A 25,839-nucleotide genomic window follows, 5' to 3' on the forward strand; every position below is an offset into this window, starting at 1 on the left:
AGACAATGATGAAAGATATCAAAGATGACACAAATAGATGGAGAGTTATACCATGTTCTTGTATTGGAAGAAACGATATTGTGAAAATGACTTTACTTCCCAAAGTAATCTACAGATTCAATGCATTCCCTATCAAATTAACAATGGCATTTTTTCACAGAGCTAGAAGGAAAAAATTTACAGTTTGTATGGAAACAAAAAAGACCTTGAATAGCCAAATCAATCTTCAGAAAAACTGTGGAGCTGGAGGAATCAGACTCCCCGACTGCAGATTATACTACAAAGCTACCATAATCTAGACAGTATGGTACTGGCACAAAAACAGAAATATAGATCAATGGAACAGGTTAGAAAGCCCAGAGATAAGCCCATGTACATATGATCATCTTATTTTTGATAAAGGAAGCAAGAATATACAATGGAGAATAGATAGTCTCTTCAATAAGTGGTGCTGGGAAAACTGGACAGCTACATGCACAAATGAAATTAGAACACTTTCTAACACCATACACAAAAATAAACTGAAAATGGATTAAAGACCTAAATGTAAGGCCAGACACTATTGAACTCTTAGAGGAAAACATAGGCAGAACACTCTTTGACACAAATCACAGCAAGATATTTTTTGACCCACCTCCTATAGTAATGAGAATAAAAGTAAAAATAAGCAAATGGACCTTAATTAAACTTAAAATCTTTTGCACAGCAAAGGAAACCACAAAAAAGATAAAAAGACAACCCTCAGAATGGCAGAAAATATTTGCAAATGGAGCAACTGACAAAAGTTTAATCTCCAATGTATACAAACAGCTCATGCAGCTCAATATCAAAAAAGCAAACAACCCAATCAAAAAACAGGTGGAAGACCTACATAGACATTTCTCCAAAGAAGGCATATAGATGGCCAACAAACACATGAAAAGATGCTCAACATCTCTAATCATTAGAGAAATTCAAATCAAAACTTCAATGAGGTATCACCTAACACCAGTCAGAGTGGCCATCATCAAAAAAGTCTACAAACAATAAATGCTGGAGAGCGTGTGGTGAAAAGGAAACCCTCTTGCACTTTTTGTGGGAATGTAAATTGATTCAACCACTATGGAGAACAGTATGGAGGTTCCTTAAAAATATAAAAATAGAACTACCATATGACCCAGCAATCCCACTACTGAGCACACATCCAGAGAAAACCATAATTCAAAAGACACATGCACCCCAGTGTTCATAGCCACACTATTTACAATAGGCAGGATATGGAAGCAACCTAAGTGTCCATCAACAGATGAATGGATAAAGAAGATGTACATATATCTAATGGAATATTACTCAGCCATTAAAAGGAACAAATTGGGTCATTTATAGAGACGTGGATGGACCTATAGACTGTCATACAGAGTGAAGTAATTCAGAAAAACAAATACAGCATATTAACACAGATATGTGGAATCTGAAAAAAATTGGTATAGATCTTATTTACAAAGCAGAAATAGAGACATAGACATAGAGAATAAACGTATGGATACCAAGGGGGGAAGGGAGGGTGGGATGAATTGGGTGTTTGGGATTGACATATATACACTATTGATACCATGTATAAAATAGGTAAGTAATGAGAACCTACTGTATAGCACAGATAACTCTACTCAATGCTCTGAGGTGACCTAAATGGGAAGGAAATGGAAAAAAGGGGATATATGTATGCGTATTGCTGATTCATTTTTCCGTCCAGCAGAAACTAACACAATATTGTAAAACAACTGTACTCCAATAAAATTTTAAAAAATACAATACTATTTTATATTAATACAATTAAAATATTTAGAAAAAAAACAAGAAAACAAAACTAAAGATCTAGCATTACCTTATAGTAGCCCAGTAATTGGCTAGTTCAGTAGACAGGACTATGAGCTAATAGTGTACTTTTGAAACCAGTGTTTTATGCAAAAATTCTTTGATACATTTTTCCGTTAATTTTAGAAATATTTTGACACATCTTAATGTACGTCTTGAGAATGTCTTCTAAGACTGAAAGACCACTTTTTATCTAGCCAAAGCCTTCCTTTGTGTGGTTTTCTAATGGACAGTCAGCCTGTCAGTTTGACTCAAGCTGTCAATGCCCCTACGATTCAATGCCCCTACAATTTGTTCCAGGAGGGGGAAAAAAAAAAAAAGATGCTTTGCAGTAAATCATTTATACCAGGTTTAGAATTTTCCTCAGCTGATAGTTATACCTGATTCTTTAAAATTCCTTTCAAATATCTGCAGTTTAGAGGCCCATGGAACACCATCACTTTTGGTCAGATAGGCCTTCTAGACTGGAGTGATATTTTTTCAGCTTACTCAAAATTAGACGGTGAAAGACAAATACCATATGATTTCACTAATATGTGGAATATTAAAAATGCAAACAAACAAAAAGAATATAAATAAACAAACCAAAATAAACAAAAGCAAACATGTATATACAGAGAACGGAGTAGTAATTACCAGAGGGGAGGTGGGGGAAGGGTGAAATGGGTAAAGGGGGTCAACTGCATAGTGACAGATGGAAACTAACTTTTGGTGGTGAGCACTCTGTAGTGTATACAGAAGTTCAAATATAATGTCGTACACATAAATCTTATATAATATTATAAACCAATGTTACCTCAATAAAATTCAAGTGCAGGATTTCTGGTTAGATATCCTGCAATACATCCTTACTCTGAATGTGTCCTGTGGGCTAGGAAGGCTCTGGCTAGACAATCTCTGGCCCTGGGATGGTCTTCTTTCTTATGTTTCCTACTCTTCTCATCTAAAACTTAAAACTTCAAGCCTGGCCAAGGCCTTGGAGATGATTTAAGTTCAAACAGAGGAATTGAGCTAGAAGAAGGAAAAAGACTTGTTCAAGGTCACACGTGAGGTAAAATAGACGCTTAATATTCTTTTCTCTATGGACCCCTTTGGCAGTGTGATGAAACCTATGAACCCCTTTGATAAATAATGTTTTTAAATGCATAAAATGAAAAAAATTATGATTGCATATTGAAACAGTTATCAAAATATTTGTAAACCAAATATGTGATATATGTATTTCTTCTTTAATGCATACATAACAAGATTTAGCATCAAGTCCTGTAACTACCTTCATTTTGGCATAATGATGAGCTTAAATGTTATTTAGAGATATCTGGAATAATTAATATGATGTGAAACTATATGTGATTTCTATTGGTGACAAAGTCTCAAGTAATGTAAATACTACTATGGTTTTTGCCTATTGTCATCATTTGATAAAATGCTAAATTTTAGTTAGAGGTTAGTAAAAATTAAGATTTAATTTTTCCCACCCACATTCATAAACCCTCTGACTTCTACAAACCCTGTGGACAGCAGATTAAGAACTCCTGATTCAGAGGCAAAGCCTGTTTCCACGTCTGCAAATAGGAATAACATCATCCTCACAGAGCTATTATGATTAGGTGAGACAGCATATAGAAATACATTTAGTACAGAATCTGTCTTCCATTAGAATTCTGATGAGGAATGTTATTAGTCATCAATAGCAATCCTATACCATGCTCTTTATATAGTGTACTTTCAATACGCTATTCTGACCTTCCCCTCCACTTCCTTATTTATGTCCCTTATTTCAATTCTTTCCTTTCACTCCATTTACCAATCTCATTAATTTTCTTTTTTTTTCACGCCTTTATTGGAGTATAATTGCTTTACAATGGTGTGTCAGGTTCTGCTTCATAACAAAGTGAATCAGTTATACATATACATATATCCCCATATCTCTTCCCACTTGCATCTCCCTCCCTCCCACCTTCCCTATCCCACCCCTCTAGGTGGTCACAAAGCACCAAGCTGATCTCCCTGTGCTATGCAGCTGCTTCCCACTAGCTCTCTGTTTTACATTTGGTAGTGTATATATGTCCATACCACTCTCTCACTTTGTCCCAGCTTACCCTTCCTCCTCCCCACTTCCTCACGTCCATTCTCTAGTAAGCCTGTGTCTTTATTCCCGTCTTGTCCCTAGGTTCTTCATGACCTTTTCTTTTTTAGATTCCATATGTATGTGTTAGCATATTTTCTCTTTCTTTCTCACATACTCTCTCCTTGACTTTCCCCTACCTTTTTTTCCTTCTCGTCTCCCTCCCTTTTCCCAAAACTCTTTTTAGGCTCTCCACCTCTATATCTCCTCTGAGAGACAAATAAACCTCTGTGTTTAGGGTTTTGCAAAAGGACTTTCATTCCAGATTTCTTACTATGTGTTTCTTTTCTTTTCTCTCCCTCACCACCAGTCAAATTGAGCTATGAACATATAGCAACACATAAAAAAGCAGCCCCACTAACAGACCAGTTTGCTATGACATATACTACAGCTTGTCCAGCATAGTCAGTGCTCTGCCTCCCACCTAGATATTCATTCCTATGCTGGCCTTTAATGCATCTAGATTGCATAAGAGTTAAGATAAACAGCACCAGTCATGACTTAATTTTTTTGGGTAACAGTGGAAGGGATTGCTAGGACAATGCCAAAGGTGAGAAAGGGTCTTAGGAACCATCTAATCCTTGAAAGCTCTCTCTAGAAGCCAATTTTGCAAATAGTCTAACTCTATAAAGTGTTTAAAGGGTATGGCTTGTGAGGAAAGACCCCTGACTCAGACAGCTAGAACTTCCTTCCATTCAGGATGAAACTAACCAATGACCACCTCTCCCCTCTGTTTCTCTCCAGCACTCTCTGTCTGTTGGCACAGGTGTTGTCAACACCCTCAGTAAAAATGGTGCAGACACTTAGGTAAAAGATTTCAATATCTATTTAATCTGAACACATGCATATCCTATGACTAAGAAATTACATTCTTACATATATACACAACAGAAATGCTTTTTTATATTCACCAAAAGATATGTAAAAGAATATTCATAGAAATAGCATTTGTAATAGTCCCAAACTAGAAATTATCCAAATGTCGATCAATAGTAGAATGGATAAATAAGTTGTGGTATATTCACACTATGGAATACCATACAGCAATGAGAATTAATGAATTATTGCTACATACCACAACATGGGTGAATCAATCTCACAAACATAATGTTGAGTAAAAGAAGTCAGATAAAGAGTACAGATTATAAGATTCTATTTATATAAAGTTCAAAAATAGGCAAAACCATCCTATGATGTTAGAAGTTAGGAGAGTTGTTTCTGGTACTGACTGGGAGGATACACGAGAGGATTTCTGGGTTGCTGCTAATGTTCATTTTCTTGATTGGGGTCATGATTACAAGGTATTTCAGTTCATGACAATTTATTGAACTATGTATTTATCATTTGTGAACTTCTATGCACATTACACCCTCAATGAAGAGTTTACTATAAAAGAAAGACACTCGGTAGAACTTCCAACTGAAAAGCAGGAGGAAAGGTAAAAGTTCTAGATAAGGGACAGCAAACTATGGTTCACAGGCCAAATCAAGTCTATTTTTGTAAATAAAGTTTTACTAAAAGACAGCCATGCTTGTTCATTTGCATATTGTCTATGGCTGCTTTTGCACTACAGTAACAAAGTTGAGTAGTTTTGAGAGAAACTATATGGCACACAAAGTCTAACATATTTACTATTTGGACATTTACAAAAAAATGTTTTCCAATCCCTGCTTTAGATGATTTTTATCTTAAATCCAGACTCTTTCGACAAGTCAAGCCTCCATCATATGTCATTTCAATCACCTCCTAACTGATCTCCATTCTTCTATTCTTGCCCCTTCCTTTTTCTATATTATCAGTAAAGCAGCAGAGTGGGTGGGAAACTCCTCTTTCTTGGTAGGATACAGTAAATCTCAATAGCCCAATGCTCCTGGTGCAAAGACTAGAAAAATCTGGATGCATTGAAAACATTCTACTATAAAGATATGATAGAGGTGTGGAAGGTATGGAAACAACAAAAACTGGATAAATTGGATTTCAAGAGAGAGGAAAGTATTTCACAGGTGGGACATTAATTGTGAGCCACTTCCCCTGGGGTTATTTACAGATTACGGATATAAAATAAGTGTTAGTCTTGGCTTACACAGAGGGACTCTCCTGGGGGAAGGAGAAACAATTGAAACATTTGGTGGTCATATGGGAGTAGCTTGGAAGAGTAGAAACTTGTAGTGCCCCAACGGCAAAGACAATTTTCTCCAACAGATATTTGCTGAAACTAGGTGGTGCACATGGGAAGTGAGGGAAGTAGGGCAGAGGACTTCTAAAGTAAGTGTGGAATCTAGTTGTTCTAGTAGAAGGGAAATTGCTTCAAACACAAAGCTGATCTCTGTCTTCCAGTTACCATATTTTTCCAGAAATAGATCCACACAAACACGGTCAATTGAATTTTTTTTTTAAACATCTTTAGTGGAGTATTTGTTTTACATTGCTGTGTTAGTTTCTGCTGTATAACAAAGTGAATCAGTTATAGGCATACCTATATCCCCATATCACCTCCCTCTTGCACCTTCCTCCCACCCTCCCTATCCCAACCCTCTAGGTGGTCACAAAGCACCGAGCTGATCTCCCTATGCTAGGCAGCTGATTCTCCCTAGCTATCAAATTTACATTCGGTAGTGTATACATGTCAATGCCGCTCACTCACGTCTCCCAGCTTATCCTTCCCTCTATCCGTGTCTTCAAGTCCATCCTCAATGTCTGCATCTTTATTCTGGTCCTGCCATTAGGTTCTAAAGAAACTATATATTTTTAAAAATTCTATATATATGTGTTAGCATATGGTATCTGTTTTTCCCTTTCTGACTTACCTCACTCAGTATGACAGACTTTGTTCCATCCACCTCAATACAAATAACTCAATTTCGATTCCATTTATGGTGGAGTAATATTCCATTGTATATATGTGCCACATCTTCTTTATCCATTTATCTCTCAATAGACACTTAGGTTGCTTCCATGTCCTGGCTATTGTAAATAGTGCTGCAATGAACATTACGGTACATGACTCTTTTTGAATTATGGTTTTTTCAGGGTATATGCCCAGTAGTGGGATTGCTGGGTCATATGGTAGTTTTATTTTTAGTGTTTTAAGGAACCTCCATACTGTTCTCCATAGTGGCTGTATCAATTTACATTCCCACCAACAGTGCAAGAGGATTCCCTTTTCTCCACAACCTCTCCAGCATTTATAGTTTGTAGGTTTTTGGAGGATGGCCATTCTGACCAGTGTGACATGATACCTCATTGTAGTTATGATTTGCATTTCTCTAATGATTAGCAATGTTGAGCACCCTTTCATGTGTTTGTTGGCAATCTGTATATATTCTTTGGAGAAATGTCTATTTAATAGGTCTTCTGCCCAGTTTTGGATTGGGTTGTTTGTTTTCTTGATATTGAGTTGCATGAGCTGCTTTTATATTTTGGAGATTAATACTTTTTCAGTTGCTTCATTTGCAAATATTTTCTCCCATTCTGAAGGTTGTCTTTTCATCTAATTTGTGGTTTCCTTTGCTGCACAAAACCTTTTAAGTTTCATTAGGTCCCATTTGTTTATTTTTGTTTTTATTTTGATTTCTCTAGGAGCCGGGTCAAAAAGGATCTTGCTCTGATTTATGTCATAGAGTGTTCTGCCAATGTTTTCCTCTAAGAGTTTTATACTGTCTGGCCTTACATTTAGGTCTTTAATCCATTTTGAGTTTATTTTTGTGTATGGTGTTAGGGAGTGTTCTAATTTCATTCTTTTACACGTAGCTGTCCAGTTTTCTCAGCAAAACTTTTTAAAAAAATAATTAATTTATATATTTTTTGGCTGTGTTGGGTCTTCCTTTCTGTGCGAGGGCTTTCTCTAGTTGCGGTGAGTGGGGCTCACTCTTCATTGTGGTGTGCGGGCCTCTCACTGTCGTGGCCTCTCTTGTTGAGGAGCACAGGCTCCAGACGCGCAGGCTCAGTAGTTGTGGCTCACAGGCCCAGTTGCTCCACGGCATGTGGGATCTTCCCAGACCAGGGCTCGAACCTGTGTCCCCTGCATTGGCAGGCAGATTCTCAACCACTATGCCACCAGGGAAGCCCACAGCACCACTTATTGAAGAGGCTGTCTTTTATCCATTGTATATCCGTGCCTTCTTTATCAAAGACAAGGTGACCATATGTGTGTGGGTCTATCTCTGGGCTTTCTATCCAGTTCCATTGATGTATATTTCTGTTTTTGTGGCAGTACCATACTCTTTTCATGACTGTAGCTTTGTAGTATAGTCTGAAGTCCAGAAGCCTGATTCATCTAGCTCTGTTTTACTTTCTCAAGATTGCTTTGGTTATTCAGGGTCTTTTGTGTTTCCATACAAATTGTGAAATTTTTACTTCTACTTCTGTGAAAAATGCCATTGGTAGTTTAATAGGGATTACATTGAATCTGTAGATTGCTTTGGGTAGTAGAGTCATTTTCACGATGTTCATTCTTCCCATTCAAGAACATGGTATATTTCTCCATTTGTTTGTATCGTCTTTAATTTCTTTCATCAGTGTCTTATAGTTTTCTGCATACAGGTCTTCTGTCTCTTTAGGTAGGTTTACTCCTAGGTATATTATTCATTTTTTTGCAGTGCTAAAAAGGGAGTGGTTCCTTAATTTCTCTTTCAGATTTTTCATCATTATTGTATAGGAATGCAAGAGATTTATGTGCATTAATTTTGTATCCTGCTACTTTACCAAATTAATTGATTAACACTAGTGGGTTTCTGGTAGAATCTTTAGGATTCTCTATGTATAGTACCATGTCAACTGCAAAGAGTGACAGCTTTACTTCTTCTCTCCCGATTTGGATTCCTTTTATTTCTTTTTTGTCTCTGAATGCTGTAGCTAAAACTTCCAAAACTATGTTGAATAATAGCGGTGAGAATGGGCCACCTTGTCTTATTCCTCAAATTAGTGGAAATTGTTTCAGTTTTTCACCATTGAGAATGACATTGGCTGTGAGTTTGTCATATATGGCCTTTATTATGTTGAGATAAGTTCCCTCTATGCCTACTCTCTGGAGAGTTTCTATCATAAATCGGTCTTGAATTTTGTTGAAAGCTTTATATGAATCTAAGATTATCATTTATTTTTTATCCTCCAATTTTTTATATGGGGAATCACTTTTATTGATTTGCGTATATTGAAGAATCCTTGCATTCCTTGTATAACCCCACTTGATCATGGTGTATGATCCTTTCAATGTGCTGTTGGATTCTGTTTGCTAGTATTTAGGTGAGGATATTTTCATCTATGTTCATCAATGATATTGGCCTGTAGTTTTCTTTCTTTGTGACATCTTTTTCTTGTTTTGGTATCAGGGTGATGGCAGCCTCTTAGAATGAGTTTGGGAGTGTTCCTCCCTCTGCTATATCTTGGAAGAGTTTGAGAAGGATAGGTGTTAGCTCTTCTCTAAATATTTGATAGAATTGCCTGTGAATTCATCCTGTCCCTGGCTTTTGTTTGTTGGAAGATTTTTAATCACAGTTTCAATTTCAGTGCTTGTGATTGGTCTGTTCATATTATCTATTTCTTCCTGGTTCAGTCTCAGCAGGTTGTGCATTTCTAAGAATTTATCCACTTCTTCCAGGTTGTCCATTTTATGGGCATATAGTTGCTTGTAGTAATCTGTCATGATCCTTTGTATTTCTGCAGTGCCAGTTGTTACTTCTCCTTTTTCATTTCTAATGATTTGAGTCTTCTACCTTTTTTTCTTGATGAGTCTGACTTATCAGTTTTGTTTATCTTTTCAAAGAACCATCTTTTCGTTTTATTGATCTTTGCTATTGTTTCCTTCATTCCTTTTTCATTTATTTCTGATCTGATCTTTATGATTTCTTTCCTTCAGCTAACTTTGGGATTTTTTTGTTCTTCTTTCCCTAATTGCTTTAGGTGTAAGGTTAGGTTGTTAGTTGAGATGTTTCTTGTTTCTTGAGGTAGGATTGTATTGCTGTATACTTCCCTCTTAGAATGGCTTTGGCTGCATCCCAACGGTTTTGGATCATTGTGTTTTCTTTGTCATTTGTTTCTAGGCATTTTTTGATTTCCTCTTTGATTTCTTCAGTGAACTCTTGGTTATTATGCAGTATATTGTTTAACCTCCATATGTTTGTATTTTTTACATTTTTTTCCCTGTAATTGATATCTAGTATCATAGCATTGTTGTTGGAAAAGATACCTGATACAATTTCAACTTGCTTAAATTAACCAAGGCTTGATTTGTTACACAAGATACTATCTATTCTGGAGAATGTTCCATAAGCAGGTGAGAAGAAAGTGTATTCTGATGTTTTTGGATGCAAGGTCCTGTAAATATAAATTAAGCCCATCTTGTTTAATGTGTCATTTAAAGCTTTTGTTTTTTATTTACTTTTATTTTGGATGATCTGTCCTTTGCTGAAAGTGGGGTGTTTAAGTCCCCTACCCTGATCATGTTAATGTCAATTTCCCCTTTTATGGCTGTTAGCATTTGCCTTACATATTGAGGTCCTCCTATGTTGAGTGCATAAATATTTACAATTGTTATATTTTCTTGGATTGATCCCTTGATCATTATGTAGTGTCCTTCTTTGTCTCTTGTAATAGTCTTTGTTTAAAAGTGTATTTTGTCTGATATGAGAATTGCTACTGCAGCTTTCTTTTGATTTCCATTTGCATGGAATATCTTTTTCCATCCCCTCACTTTCAGTCTCTATGTGTCCATAGGTCTGAAGTGGGTCTCTTATAGACAGCATATATACAGGTCTTGTTTTTGTATCCACTCAGCCAGTCTATGTCTTTTTTTTGGAGTATTTATTTACATTTAAGGTAATTATTGATATGTAAGTTCCTACTTTCATTTTCTTAATTGTTTTGGGTTTGTTATTGTAGGTTTTTTCCTTTTCTTGTGTTTCCTGCCTAGAGTAATTCCTTTAGCATTTGTTGTAAAGCTGGTTTGGTGGTGCTGAATTCTCTTAGCTTTTGCTTGTCTGTAAAAGTTTTAAATTCTCTTTCGAATCTGAATGAGATCCTTGCTGGGTAGACTAATCTTGGTTGTAGGTTTTTCCCTTTCATCCCTTTAAATATGCCCTGCCAGTTCCTTCTAGCTTGCAGAGTTTCTGCTGAAAGGTCAGCTGCTAACCTTATGGGGATTCTCTTGTATGTTATGTGTTGCTTTCCCCTTGCTGCTTTTAATATTTTTTGTTTGTATTTATTTTTTGATAGTTTGATTAATATGTGTCTTGGAGTGTTTCTCCTTGGATTTATCCTGTATGGGACTCTCTGTGCTTCCTGGACTTGAAATCATTTCCTTTCCCATTAGGGAAGTTTTCATCTATAATCTCTTCAAATATATTCTCAGTCCCTTTCCTTTTCTCTTCTTCTTCTGGGACCCCTATAAGTCGAATGTTGGTGCATTCAATGTTGTCCCAGAGGTCTCTGAGAGTGTCCTCAATTCTTTTTGTTCTTTTTTCTTTATTCTGCTGTGTGGTTCTTATTTCCAATATTTTATCTTCCAGGTCACTTATCTGTTCTTCTGCCTCCATTATTCTGCTAATGATTCCTTCTAGAGAATTTTAAAATTCATTTATTGTGTTGTTCATCATTGTTTATTTGTTCCTTAGTTCTTCTAGGTCCTTGTTAAACATTTCTCGTGTTGTCTCCATTCTATTTCCAAGATTTGCATCATATTTACTCTTATTGCTCTGAATTATGTTTCAGGTAGACTACCTATTTCCTCTTCATTTGTTTGGTCTGGTGGGTTTTTACCTTGCTCTGTCACCTGCTGCATATTTCTCTGTATTCTCATATTGCTTAACTTACTGTGTTTGGGGTCTCCGTTTCGCAAGCTGCAGGTTTGTAGTTCCTGTTTTTTTTTTCTTTTTCTTTGTCTGCTCCCAGTGGGTAATGTTGGTTCAGTGGGTTGTGTAGGCTTCCTGGTGGAGGTGACTGGTGCCTGTGTTCTGTTGGATGAGGCTGGACCCTGTGTTTCTTGTGGGCAGGACCAAGTCTGGTGGTGTGTTTTGGGGTGTCTGTGAAGTTATTATGACTTGAGGCAGCCTCTCTGCTAATGGGTGGGGTTGTGTTCCTCTCTTGCTAGTTGTTTGGCATGGCGTGTCCAGCACTGGAGGTTGCTGGTCTTTGAGTAGACCTCAGTCTTAGTGTTGAGACAGAGATCTCTGAGAGAGCTCTTGCTGATTGATATGATGTGGGGTTGGGAAATCTCTGGTGGTCTAATATCCTGAACTCGGCTCTCCCACCTCAGAGGCTCAAGCCTGGCACCCAGCTGGAGCACGAAAACCCTGTCAGCCACAAGGGTCAGTAGAAATGGGAAAAAAAAGAAAGAAAGAAAAGAAAAAAGAAAAGAAAAGAAAGTTATTAAAATAAAAAATTTTTTTAATATAATTAAAATAAAAATTAAAAAGGTAATAACAATATAAAAAATGAAGAGAAAAGCCAAACCAATTAACACATTGTCCAATGATAAGAAGCACTAAAAATTAAACTAAGATAAACATATAAACCAGAAAGTAGTCAGTTGCATACAGGAAACCCCAAGTCTAGCTTTGCTCCCAAGTCCACCACCTCAATTTTGTGATGATTTGTTGTCTATTCATGTATTCCATAGATGCAGTGTACATCAAGTTGTTTGTGGAGATTTAATCTTCTGTTCCTGAGGCTACATGGAGAATTTCCCTTTCTCTTCTTTGTTCATACAGTTCTTGGTGTTCAACTTTGAATTTGGTCCTGCCTCTGCATGTAGGTTGCCCTCTGGCATCTCTTCTTCCCCCAGACAGGAGGGGGTTAAAGGAGTGGCTGACTAGGGGGCTCTGGCTCACTCAGGCTAGGGCAAGGGAGGTGTTTGGAATGTGGCGTGAGCTTGTGGTGGCAGACACTGGTGTAACATTGCAACAGCTTGAGACATGCAGGGTGTTCTCCTCTGGACAGATTCCTGGAGTCTTCCTCTCAAGCGTTCAGAAGCAGTACTAAAAGATGTAGGGTTGGCAGGATGCTGGGGCAGCTTGGAAAAGGGAAGAGGAAATCCATCAATTGATTTTTGACAATGTGCCAATGTAATTCAATAGAGGAAAGAATGTTTGTATCTATTGTGATATGTCAGTTTGTGCTGGACCCTGTAGTTAAATATTTTGAATATAACCCTTGATTACCACATCTATTTTGTGTGCTCTCCTAATACCAAACATTAGAGCCCTCAAGGAAAAGAGGGAAGATTCAGAGAAACTAATTTACTCTATAAATATCAGATATTTCAAGGGTCCTAGTCCCTGGTAGATGAATGTATATTTATCAAGAAGTCCTACATAGTGGGAAGTGACCTTTTAATAATTGTGTTAGTGGTTTACTGTGGGTAGCTTTCTCATACATTGCATCCAAATCCCTTCCTGTATCCTGCCTCCTCTGTTAGCTCATCCAGATATTGGAGAAAATGAGAGTAACAAAGTTTTCTCCCCTGGGTATAAGAATGGGTGGGGAAAAGGGGGTTCTAAATAGAAATGGATCTGATTAATAGCAGCACTGGAGAAGTCAGAGATAAGAACAACTTCTCTCTCCCACCCCAACCTATATCCCACAGTCCTGCTCCCCACTCCCAAGATAGGAGAGGTTGAGGAAACTTGATCTGTATGCCCTGGAGAATACTTAGTAGTGGAGAGAAAATCTCATCCATAAACTTCTCTCAGCTGGTGGCAGCTCACTGGCAAGCTAATGCATGATAAGCTGAAACAAAACTATTTATTTTCAGCTTCCCATAATATTTAAGGGGCTGCGTGAAAATTTCCTACATAGCACCCCTAGCATATGTTAATATCTAAAAAGCAGAGAGAGATACTTTATTACAAGAAAGAGCATGGGGAGGGAAGGGACAATAATTTGCATTCCCTAGTTAGAGAAAAATGTTAGCTGAGGACCACAGAATTAACACAAAGTTTTTAAAATATGTTTTAATTAGAGAACCAAGTCAGGGAAACTCATTTAGACTGAGGATTAAATGACTGATGTCCTAGCTTTCCTGAAGAGGAGCTTGAAAGAGAAAGACCAGAAGAAATGGGTAGATACTCTCTTGAAGAGGGAAAGAAACTGGGAGTAGGAAAAGCTTGCTTCCTTGAGCCACATGCCTCTCTGACTACAGGTAAAAGCTGCTCTTAGGCCAAAAACTTTGTTTTCTTATTCCCCAAGCTGAAATAGCCTAGCTCAGTATATAGTATATTAAAAAGTAGGTGGTAGAGATAGCAAGGAAAGGAAAATAGGGAGAAGACAGCAGCCTGTGGGAGAAGATAGATGAGAGATTTGAATATAGAAGACTTAAGAGAGAGGTGACAGAGAAGAGAAATAGCTCTTGGTGAGAACTTTTGAAAATTTGTGGATTGAGCAAATAGATAACTTGCTGAGACAGTTTTATTTCATTTTTAAATTTTTATTTCTGTGAAAGAATAATGCAATCTTGAAGTCTCCAGATTTCCCCAAGGATAATAATTTCCACAATACAGAGAGTGAATGCATTGCTCCTCACTTTCTGCACAGGACATAGGCTGACTCATAAGACAACTAATCTATGGGATAGTCAGGCATTTTATAATGGGACTTTTACTGTGTTTGAGTTATATTTTGCCTCCTATCATACTACTAGCAAGAACTAAAAAGATAGCTCATTCATTCCTTTCATTTGTCTGAGGAGAAAATTCCTGTGGCAGTAAGAATAAACTCCCTGAAAGATGCCCATATCCTAATTCCTAGAACCTGTGAATATGTTACCTTACATGGCCAAAAGGATTTTGCAGATGTGATTAAATTAAGGATCTTGAGATAGGGAGATTATCCTAGACTATTTTAAGTGGGTCCAATGTAATCACAAGGGTCCTTGTAAGAGAAAAAGAGAGACAGGAATATCAGAGAGGACAGATGTGACAGCAGAAGGAGAGGTTGGAATTATGCAGTCATAAGCCAAATAATACAGGCAGCTTCTAAAAACTGGAAAAGGCAAGGAGCAAACTTTCCACTGGAGCCTCCAGAAGGAACCGACCCTGCTGCCAACACGTTAATTTTAACCCCATAAGACTCGTTTTGGACTTCTAATCTCTAAAACTTTAAGATAATAAGTTTGTGTTGTTTAGATCACTAAGTTTGTGGCAATTTGTTGCAACAGCCATAGGAAAACTAACACAACTTCTAACTCCAAACCAGAAACTCATGCCAAGAATATAAGCCTGGAAGGAAGGAGACCAAGGTCTTATTTTAGGCTCTGCCATTGACTTGCTATGTGACCTTGGGCAAATCCTTGTTCATCCTCTCTGGGGCTTCAGTTTTCTCTTCCCAAAAGCAAAGAGGCTGAGACTAAACATAACTAGTGTTACAGGTTCTTTCCTGCTAGGACACCTAGCCAATGAGGACAGTGATAAATTCAGTGGAACACTCCTGGAAATAGTTTTCTTTTTACTAATTCAGGGTAGTGTGAAGCCACAGAATACCTGTCACCTACACATCAGCACTCTAGAGCCCTGCTCTCTTGGTGACTACTTTTGCACATCAGATGGGCCATATTTGCTCTAAGACAGTTATGGTGAGTCACTGGGTTTGTGTGGTGGGATACGTTGTGTCTTTGGTGAATCCAAATTGAACCTAGGGATTTGGACATGTTCCAGTTTTAAAAAGGCTCACTGCATTGAGGGAAGTTGAGCTTGCAGAGTCACACTGGTGCTCATGCCTTGCCTGTCTCCTTCCTTGAGCTGGGCCTTGCATGAAGTTGGGCACAAGGTAGAATCTTATCTGCTTGTTCCATGTGTATGATGTTTTGTTTGGAGAGCTCAAAGCAACTGGGAAGATGAGATCCAGTCTTTGGATTCACTAATACCCATATCTGATTTCAGGTCTAGGAGGCCAGTGACCAGTGATTTGTTCCAGAACTGTCTCTGGTCTTCAAGGGGATGCTAGGGCTCAGATTGAGCAAAAAGTCACCCCAATATACTTTATTATAAAAATATCCCTCCCTATGTACTTCCACTTTAATGTCTACCCAAATGCTTAAGGGCAACTTTTGTCCCTACCCTGAGCTCATTCTGAATGTGCTTAGTGTTAAAATGTAGATCTGAAGGTGGAAGGGCCCCTCAAAATCATACAGTCCTGTCCCCTGTAAACAAAGAGAACAAAGAGTATCAATCATCATCCCATTATACAAAGGGTTAAGTCTCATCCCTCTGCAGTCATCCACTGACAGTGCACACTTAGGGGAATTCAGGATAGGAAAAACAGGATGAAGCATTCTTTGCTTTGGATATATGGGTCCCTAGATAGTTAAGGTTCATGTTTAAGGAAGAATTTCAATGACCCAAGATTCTTGAATACTCCCATACATAGAAAAGCACTAAAATTATTAACCTGAGAGATCGGTTCTTTGTGATTAGCAGTAATCTTGTACCAAGATATATGCTTGACTACATGTATTTCCCAGCCAAAATATTCATAATATACACTGGCTCCTCCCCTACCAATTCAGAGCAGTCCCCTCAGAGTTACTGCGGGCTATAGGTTCCCAGTCTATAGTCCTCAGTAAGATCTCTGAATAAAACTCAACTCACAACTTTCACATTGTGTGTATTTCTTTGACATCCTCAACCAACCATTAATATAAAGGTGTGGAAACTGAAATGAAGAGGGAAGTTATCTGCCCAGAATCATTTAGTCCTATTCTTTTGTCAATTAGAAAGCAGGGGGATGCAGATGGGGGATGGGAAGGAGAGTCCATGGGGCCAGGAGAGAAGTATTAATTCTGACTATAGCTTTTTATACATGGCCTTGGACTGCACCCCCACCCCTGATGTCCAGTCAACTTTCATTGCACTCAAGCTATGATTGAGTGGTGATGCCATTTTAATTAAATTTCATTAACTCATTAACAAGTTTATGCTAACACTGTAGCTAGAGGACCAGAGGAGTAGCAGGTAATATCTGTATGGCAATGTCACAGTTCCTGAAACAGGAACTGAGTTTCTCAATCTCTAGCCACAGTACGTAGTACATTTTAGATTATTTAGACCAGTATTCACACTTAAAAACATGTCTGAAGCCAAAGTTTCATGAGAAACATCTATTATCTATGTTTATCTTGTGCTCAGTACTGTTCCGAGTACCTTAAATATGGTAACTCAGTTCCTTAATTCACACAATGACCACTATGCAGTTGAAACTATGAAATTATATATATGTATATATATATATATAATTTAAATTATATATCTAACTATGTAAAAATAATTAGTAATTACAAATATGATGTAATGGCAATAACTATTCCCTTTTGCAGCAGGAGAAATTGAATCACAGACAAGTCAAGTCAAGTAATAAGTAATTGCCAGAACTGTGATTGACTGCCAATTAGTGCATCTTCAGAGGCTGTGCTACTATATTTTACTACCTTTCCTTATTTAGCTTCATTAGAAATGAAGTATTCTGATATTTTATTCTGTTTTGTGTTCTTTTTGTCTTTACATTTATTAGCTAAATTGATTTTCATTTATTTATTTAACTGAAATACAGTTTGTCAACTGAAGAAAAATGCACAACCTAAAAGTTGCAAGTTAAGTTTTATTTTGGGAACTTATTGAGGACTATAGCCTGAGACACAGCCTCTCAGATAGCTCTGAGGAACTGCTCCAAAGAGGTAAGGGAGGAGCCAGGGTATATAGGAATTTTTGCTGAAAAAAGAATGTAATGGAACATCAAAAGATTATTGCTAATCACAATAACCAGACATCTCAAATTAATGATTTTAGTGCTTTTCTATGTATGGGAAGATGCAAGAGTCTGAGCTCATTGAAATTATCCTTAGACGTGCATCTTAACTATCTAGGGCCAATATCTAGAGCACAAAATCTTTCCTGTTTTGCTCCATCCCGAATCCCTCTCAGAGTGCACAATCAAGGGGGTGGCTGCAGTGGCTGATGGCTTGATGGTGGGCAACATTCATTGTTTACTGGAATGGCAGGCAACATTCCTTTTCTACAGTTGATGTACAATATTATGCTTGTTTCAGGTGTACCACATAATGATTTGACATTTGCATACATTATGAAATGATCACCACAATAAATGTTTCATGTTTTCAGTACAGGTTTCCATCCAGTAAATTGATTTAGTAACCTACCAATGGTTCAAAACTATAGGTCTACTCTCCAAGTAAAGGAAAGAAGCCTAGGAAAGGCATGGCCAGCCACCAGACCCTACCCTACCCCACCTTTCACATACTTCTTCCTGGATTACTTGGGTATTGACAATGAGTTTAAGTGGGAGAATGAAGAGATTCAATAGTAACAGCCAGGCAGGCCACTGATTTTCTCTCTGCCCCTTCCACTTTTCTACAAAAGATAAAAGCATGACTTTGGACTACCAATGGGAGTACAGTGTTAGGGTTAAGTAGTGTTTTACAGAGGAGCTAAGGCCGTTGAATATGGAGGAAAGGCTTGGTTGAGGAGGGGTGGTGCCACTGACATAAGGGCCATTAATCCTTTAGCTATGTCTTGAGATGAGTCATGTTATTTTGAGCCAGGTTTTGTAGGTACTTCTGCAAAGTCCAACTGATTCCTCATATGGCTCCTTTGGATGAATAGATTTGGGAATAGTTTAAAATTAGTAGCCCTTCTAGAGTATCTAAATAGGCATTTTCCAAAGAAGACATACAGATGGTCAACAGGCACAGAAAAAGATGCTTCGTGTCACTAATTATCAGTGAAATGCACATCAAAATCAAAATGAGGTATCATTTCACACCTGTTGGAATGGTTATTATCTAAAAGACAAGAAATAACAAGATTGGAGAGGATGTGGGAAAAGGGGAACACTTGTATGCTGTTGGTGTGAATTTAATTTGTACAGCCACTATGGAAAGCAGTATAGAGGTTCCTCAAAAAATTAAAAATAGAACTACCATATGATTCAGCCATTCCACTTCTAAGTATTTATCTGAAGAATATAAAAACACTAATTCAAAAAGATATATGTACCCCTATGTTAATTGCAGCATTATTTACAATAGCCAAGATATGAAAACAACCTAAGTGTCATTGATGGATGAATGAATAAAGAAAATGTGGTATAAATACAATAGAATACTACTCAGTCATAACAAAAAAAGAAATCTTGCCATTTATGGCAACATGGGTAGAACATGAGGGTATTATACTAAGTGAAATAAGTCAGACAGAGAAAGAAAAATACTGTGTAATTTCACTTATATATGGAATCTGAAAGAAAACAAAACAAAACTCATCTACAAATAACAAAATGGTGATGGGAGAATTGGATGAAGGAAGTTAATTGTACATTGTGGATGTATGCTGACTAAACATTGTGGTGATCACGTTGTAGTGTATACAAATATCAAATTATCATGTTGTACACCTGAAACTATTATAATGTTATATACCAATTTTACCTCAATGAAAAATAGAAAACAAAATGAAAGTAGGAGCCATTCATCAATTTCACATGGATAAATTCAATTTTAGTCCACTTAGGAGACTCTTCTGAGAATGGTACCAAAAGAATTAAAGCACTTATAACAAGCATTCACACTGATGAAAAGCCTCCAGAAATCAAGTGGGGCTAATAATAATAACATGTATGTCAATTTGGTTGGATGCATGAGCTCTCTTTCTTTGGGTGTTTCGGAAAGTAATCTCCTTCTGTTCAAATATGCTAAAAATTAAGCTTTTATATGTTAATGACTGGAACATATTTTTACTTAACTGACCTTGGTATGTAAAATCTGACACTTGACTTCTCTCCTTATGCTCTCAGTCTAGCCACATTTAAAAGAAATTAGGTTTGAGGAAGGGAGATAAGATGGCAGAGTAGGAGGACCTTGAGCTTACCTCCTCTCACCAGCACACCAAAATCACAACTAATTGCTGGAAAACTATCGGTAAAAAAGACTGTAATATAGCAAAAAATATATTCTATATCCAAAGACATAAAGAAGGAACCAAGAGACGGTAGGAGGTATGCACTTGCCATATAATCAAATCCCATACCACCTGGACCTACAAACTGGAGAATAATTATATTGCAGAAGTTCTCCCATGGGAGTGAGAGCTCTGAGCCCCACTCCAGGCTGCCCAGCCTAAGAGTCCAGCATCGGAAGGAGGAACCCCCAGATAATTTGGCTTTGAAAGTCAGCAGGGCTTCACTGCACAAGCTCCACAAAACGAGGGAAAACAGAGACTCCTCTCTTAGAGGGTGCACACAAGGTCTCTTGCATACTGGAACCCAGGGCAAAGGCAGTGACTTCATAGAGGACTGGGCAAGACCTAACTGCTGGGCTTGGAGTGTCTCCTGAGGAGGAAGGGGGTGGCTATAGATCACTGTGTGGAAAAGGACACTGGTGGCAGAGGTACTGGGGAATATTCATTAGTGTGAACTCTCCAGGAAGCCACCATTTTGGCACCAAGACCTGGCCCCACCCAACAGTCTGTAGGCTCCAGTGCTGGGTTGAATCAGCCCAAACAAACAACAGGGCAAGCACAGTGTTCTACTCATCCACTGGCAGGCTACCTAAAGACTTCCTGAGTCCACAGCCTTCTCTAGACACACTGTCTTGATTACTGTAGATTTATAGTAAGTGTTGAATTCAAGCAGTGTAATGGAGCAGGACCCTATGGGGCCTTCCCAGGACAGACCTCCCACCACCCAAATCCTCTGACTGCCTTTTGTCTGTAGAAAAACTTTAGGCAAAGAATAAATTTAATCATAGAAGTAGAAAAATGCAGGAGAAAAGAAAAGCAGTCAAGCAGGACAAAATAATAATAGCTTAGTCATTAAACAAAATCAAGGCCATTGAGTTCCTCCTCAAGGGCTATAGATAATATTCTGAGCCATCTCCTCTGGATTGTTTTACAGGTACTGAAAACCCCCACCAGGTGGAAAACGTTAACTACACTATGTCCAGACCGTAGCCATGATATAAACTTCTTCATCTTGCACAATTTCTAGAACTGGCCTCAAGGAAATGGGAACAAACCAGCCCTGGAACTGAAGAGTAACTGTACTTAAAACAATCAAGATGATGCTGATCAGACCACTGCATGAGCAATTTCAAGATGATTGTTGGAGCTGACTGTGCTGTTCTGCACCTAGCACCCTTCTTCCACCTATACACTCCTGAAACTCCCCTTTAAAAGCTCTTTCTCCCTGATGATAGTGTGAAGTTGGCTTTTGGACATGAGTCCACCTTCTCACTAGGTTGCCGGCCTACTGAATAAAGAAATGTTTCCTTTCCTACCAACGTTTGTCTTTCGAGTGTTGGGTTTCAAGTAGCAAGCAGCCAAACCTGAGTTTGATAACAGTAATATCAGTCCTCTAACTTTGTTCTTGTCTTTCAATATTGTGTTCACTATTCTGGGTCTTTTGCCTCTTTGTATAAACTTTAGAATCAGTTTGTCAATATCCACCACATAACTTACTGGGATTTTGATGGGGATTGCATTGAATCAATAAATCAAATTAGGAAGAACTGACATTTTGACAATATTGAGTCTCCCTATCCATAAACATGGAATATCTCTCCATTTACTTAGTTTTTTTTTATTTTTTCATCAGAGTTTTGTAGTTTTCCTTATAAAGATCTTGTACATATTGTGTTAGGCTTATACCTAAGTATTTCCTTTGGGGGAGGTGCTAGTGTAAATAACACTGTGAAAAATTTTCAAATTCCAGTTATTCATTGCCAGTATCTTGGTTACTTTTTTTTTTCAGTTTAGTTTTCTCTGTTGTTCTAATTGGATAATTAGTATTATTGTATACTCAAGTTCAGTGATCTTTTCTCTCTTCACTGTGCTCTTGAGTCCATCCATTGAGTTATTACAAGTATTGCATCTTTGAGTTATTACAAATATTGCATCTTTCAGTTCTAAAAGTTACTTGGTCCTTCTATTTCTTTGCTGAGACTGTTTTTGTTTTGTTTTGTTTTTTCCATTTGCTTCAAGCAAATTCATAATTGCTCACCGAACAATTTTTATGATGGCTGCTTCAAAATCTTTGTGAGATAATAATATCTATGTCATTTCATTGACATCTGTTGTCTTTTCTCATTTGCAATTTTCTTGGTTCTTCTTATGAACATGATGTTTTATTTTATATGGGCATTTTGTGTATTATATTATAAGACCCTGGGTATTTTCAATATATTCTGTTTAGCAGGCCTCCTCTGACATCACACCAGTGGGAGAAGGAGAGTCACTCTTTCATTACTGACAGGTGGGGAGTAGAAATTCAGGTCTCCCACTAGCTTTCCTTGACACCCTAGAGTAAAGGGGTGACTCCTTACTGCTGGGAAAAGGTGGGAGTTTCAGATTTTCACAGGGGGTCTGATGGTACCATCCTGGCTAGGAGGAGGAGTGGCACCATTTTATTGCTCCCCATGTGGCCTCCACTGACATCTTGGGTGGGGAGATGCTTTGTTACTTCTGGATGGTAGTGAATATTCTGGATTCCCACTCATCCTTCACTGACACTGGTGGGGAATGGGAAGAATGCCTTGTTATCACTGGGGAGGGGAGGAATTCCACCCCCCCACACTAGGCCTCGACTGATACTATGGAGGGATGCTTGTTACCACAAGACAGTAAAGTTCCCAGTCCTCATTTTGTCTTCTCTGATACCACCCTGGCAAGAAGGGAAGGGGTACTTCATTAGAGTAGGGAAAGCGTCGAAATCTTGGTTCTCTGCACTGCTTTTATTGACAAAGATGGTGATGGGGTCACAGTTATTTCCACAATTTAGGGCAGTTATTAGCTAGAAGGTTTCTATCTTGCTAGGTTGCCTCTTTGTCTTTTAGCTGGAAAGAGTAGGGTTTCCTTGGGGGATTTATTGGCATTTATTGCTCATTGGCATTTCTGTGTCACTGGATTTTCTTCCACCCAGTCTGAGATGTATGCAACAAAAAGAAAACCCAGAGAACTCACTGCTGTATCACTCATCAGGTTCCATAGCCTCTAGATAGTTTGACTTCTTCTCTCCACTTTTCAGGGCTTTCTCATACTTGTTTTATTTTATTTTATTTATCTATTTTTATTTTTACATCTTTATTGGAATATAATTGCTTTACAATGTTGTGTTAGTTTCTGCTGTACAACAAAGTGAATCAGCTGTATGTATACATATATCCCCACATTCCCTCCCTCTTGAGCCTCCCTAGCACCCTCCCTATCCCACCCCTCTAGGTCATCACAAAGCATCAGGCTGATCTCCCTGTTCTATGCAGAAGCTTCCCACTAGCTATCTATTCTACATTTGGTAGTGTATATATGTCAATGTTAGTATCTCACTTCCTCCCAACCTCCCCTTCTCCCCCATGTCCTCAAGTACATTCTCTATGTCTGTGTCTTTATTCTTGTCCTGCCACTAGGTTCATCAGTACCATTTTTCTAGATTCCATATATATGCATTAGCATATGGTATTTGTTTTTCTCTTTCTGACCTACCTCACTCTGTATGACAGACTCTAGGTTCATCCACCTCACTACAAATAACTCAATTTTGCTCCTTTTTATGGCTGAGTGATATTCTATTGTATACATGTGCCACATCTTCTTTATCCATTCATCTGTTGATGGACATTTAGGTTGCTTCCATGTCCTTGCTATTGTAATTAGTGCTGCAATGAACACTGAGGTACATGTATTTTTTTTAACTTTATTGGAGTATAATTGCTTTACAATGTTGTGTTAGTTTCTGCTGTATAACAAAGTGAATCAGCTATGTGTATACATATATCTGCATATCCCCTCCCTCTTGTGCCTCCCTCCCACCCTCCCTATGTTGAGTCATGTGGTAGTTCTATTTTTAGTTTTTTAAGGAACTTCCATATTGTTCTCCATAGTGGCTGTATCAATTTACTTTCCCACCAACAGTGCAAGAGGGTTCCCTTGTAACATTTATTGTTTGTAGAATTTTTGATGATGGCCATTCTGACTGGTGTGAGGTGATACCTCATTGTGGTTTTGATTTGCATTTCTCTAATGATTAGAGATGTTGAGCATCTTTTCATGTGTTTGTTGGCCATCTGTATGTCTTCTTTGGAGAAATGTTTATTTAGGTATTCGGCCCATTTTTGCATTGGGTTGTTTGTTGTTTTGATATTGAGCTGCATGAGCTGCTTGTATATTTTGGAAATTAATCCTTTGTCCATTGCTTCGTTTGCAAATATTTTCTCCCATTCTGAGGGTTGTCTTTTCATCTTGTTTATGGTTTTCTTTGCTGTGCAAAAGCTTTGAAGTTTCATTAGGTCCCATTTTTTTATTTTTGTTTTTATTTCAATTACTCTAGGAGGTGGGTCAAAAGGATCTTGCTGTGATTTATGTCATAGAGTGTCCTGCCTATGTTTCTCTCTAAGAGTTTTATAGTCATATTTGTTTTAAATATAATGTCCAGGGATTTTAGCTGTGCTTAGGAGGGGGTGGTGGTAGAGAAATGCATCTCTTCCTCTGTGGTCTGGAACCTGAAACCCTTTTTTAAAGTGAGCTTTTGATGTTGCTTGCTTTCACAGCCTGAAGATTCTGCCCAGGAAGCTGACATATTAGAAACCATCTGTATTTGAGCATAAGTTTACACTTGATCCTGTAATTGGGATGATTTTTAAGGGATTAGTTAATATAGATTAGGAAGAATACTAGTTTAAACCTCAAAGGGAAAAGAGTTAAGTTTAAGAGATGTATGGAGAGGCAGGAAACAAACAGTTGATAGAAGTTTTAAAAGGGCCTTTTAACAGAGTAAATAGATTACCTGTGGCCATGATAAGGAAAGCCATGAGTAGGAGAATGTTTCTATAGGGAAGAAGTTCTCAACCCTGGCTACTCATTAGTATCACCTGGGGATGTGTTTTGTTTTGTTTTTTTTTTCTTCTAATACTCAGGCTGTATTTCAGAACGATTAAGTTAAAATCTCTAGGTCTGAGGTCTATGCGTCAACATTTTTAAATCTCCCCAAGTGATTCCAGTATAAAGCCAAGGTTAAGAATCACTGCTGTAGGGGTGCTGGACTAGAGTAGGAAGGTTCAACTAATGTTAATAAGAAACTCATCCCATACAAGACATTGGGAAGGTAGAATGAAGAAAAGATTAATCAGTGATTGTCAACAAGTAAGGCTTCTTGGAGAAAGGGTCTCTAACCAACCACAGGTGTTTTAATCTTTACCCATATGTGTTGTTTAATATAATATAATATTTTTCAATACTGTTACTGATTTACTACTTTAACAAGAGATCTAGTGTTATATAGAGCACGTAAATGAGAAGAAAAACGTATCATGGTCTGTCTCTTTGTCGTTCTTACTTATGGAAAGCTTACTTTCTCAGATGCATCTGGAGGATCTGAAAATAATCCCTAGAGGCACGTTTAATGGAGATGATTCCAAAATGGAATAGAAAACATCAATAAAGCCCATAGGTTAAAAAATTAAGCCCCTGTTATTTACTCAGTCATATTCTAGTTACCATTTCTGGTTATCTTCTCTGTCCTTCCTCTCCTTTGAGATCTCCTGCTACGAAGAGTCTATAACAAAGCTAGGTCTTGTAAGTTTATCGCACATCAATGTTGGAAGGCTCTTAGAGATCATTGAGTTCAATCTCCTTAGTGTACCATGGGGGAAACTGAGGCCAAGGAAAGTACCCTTTTCATACTCCATCTAGGGGATGATGAAGGTGAAATAAGAACTCATATCTCTGGGGAACGGGAAGGGTAAGCTGTGACAAAGCGAGAGAGAGGCATGGGCATATATACACTACCAAACGTAAGGTAGATAGCTAGTGGGAAGCAGCCGCATAGCACAGGGAGATCAGCTCGGTGCTTTGTGACCACCTAGAGGG

Source organism: Monodon monoceros, unplaced genomic scaffold, assembly GCF_005190385.1.
Source record: "Monodon monoceros isolate NGI ecotype Baffin Bay Population unplaced genomic scaffold, NGI_Narwhal_1 Super_Scaffold_22, whole genome shotgun sequence".
NCBI classification, from domain to species: domain Eukaryota; kingdom Metazoa; phylum Chordata; class Mammalia; order Artiodactyla; family Monodontidae; genus Monodon; species Monodon monoceros.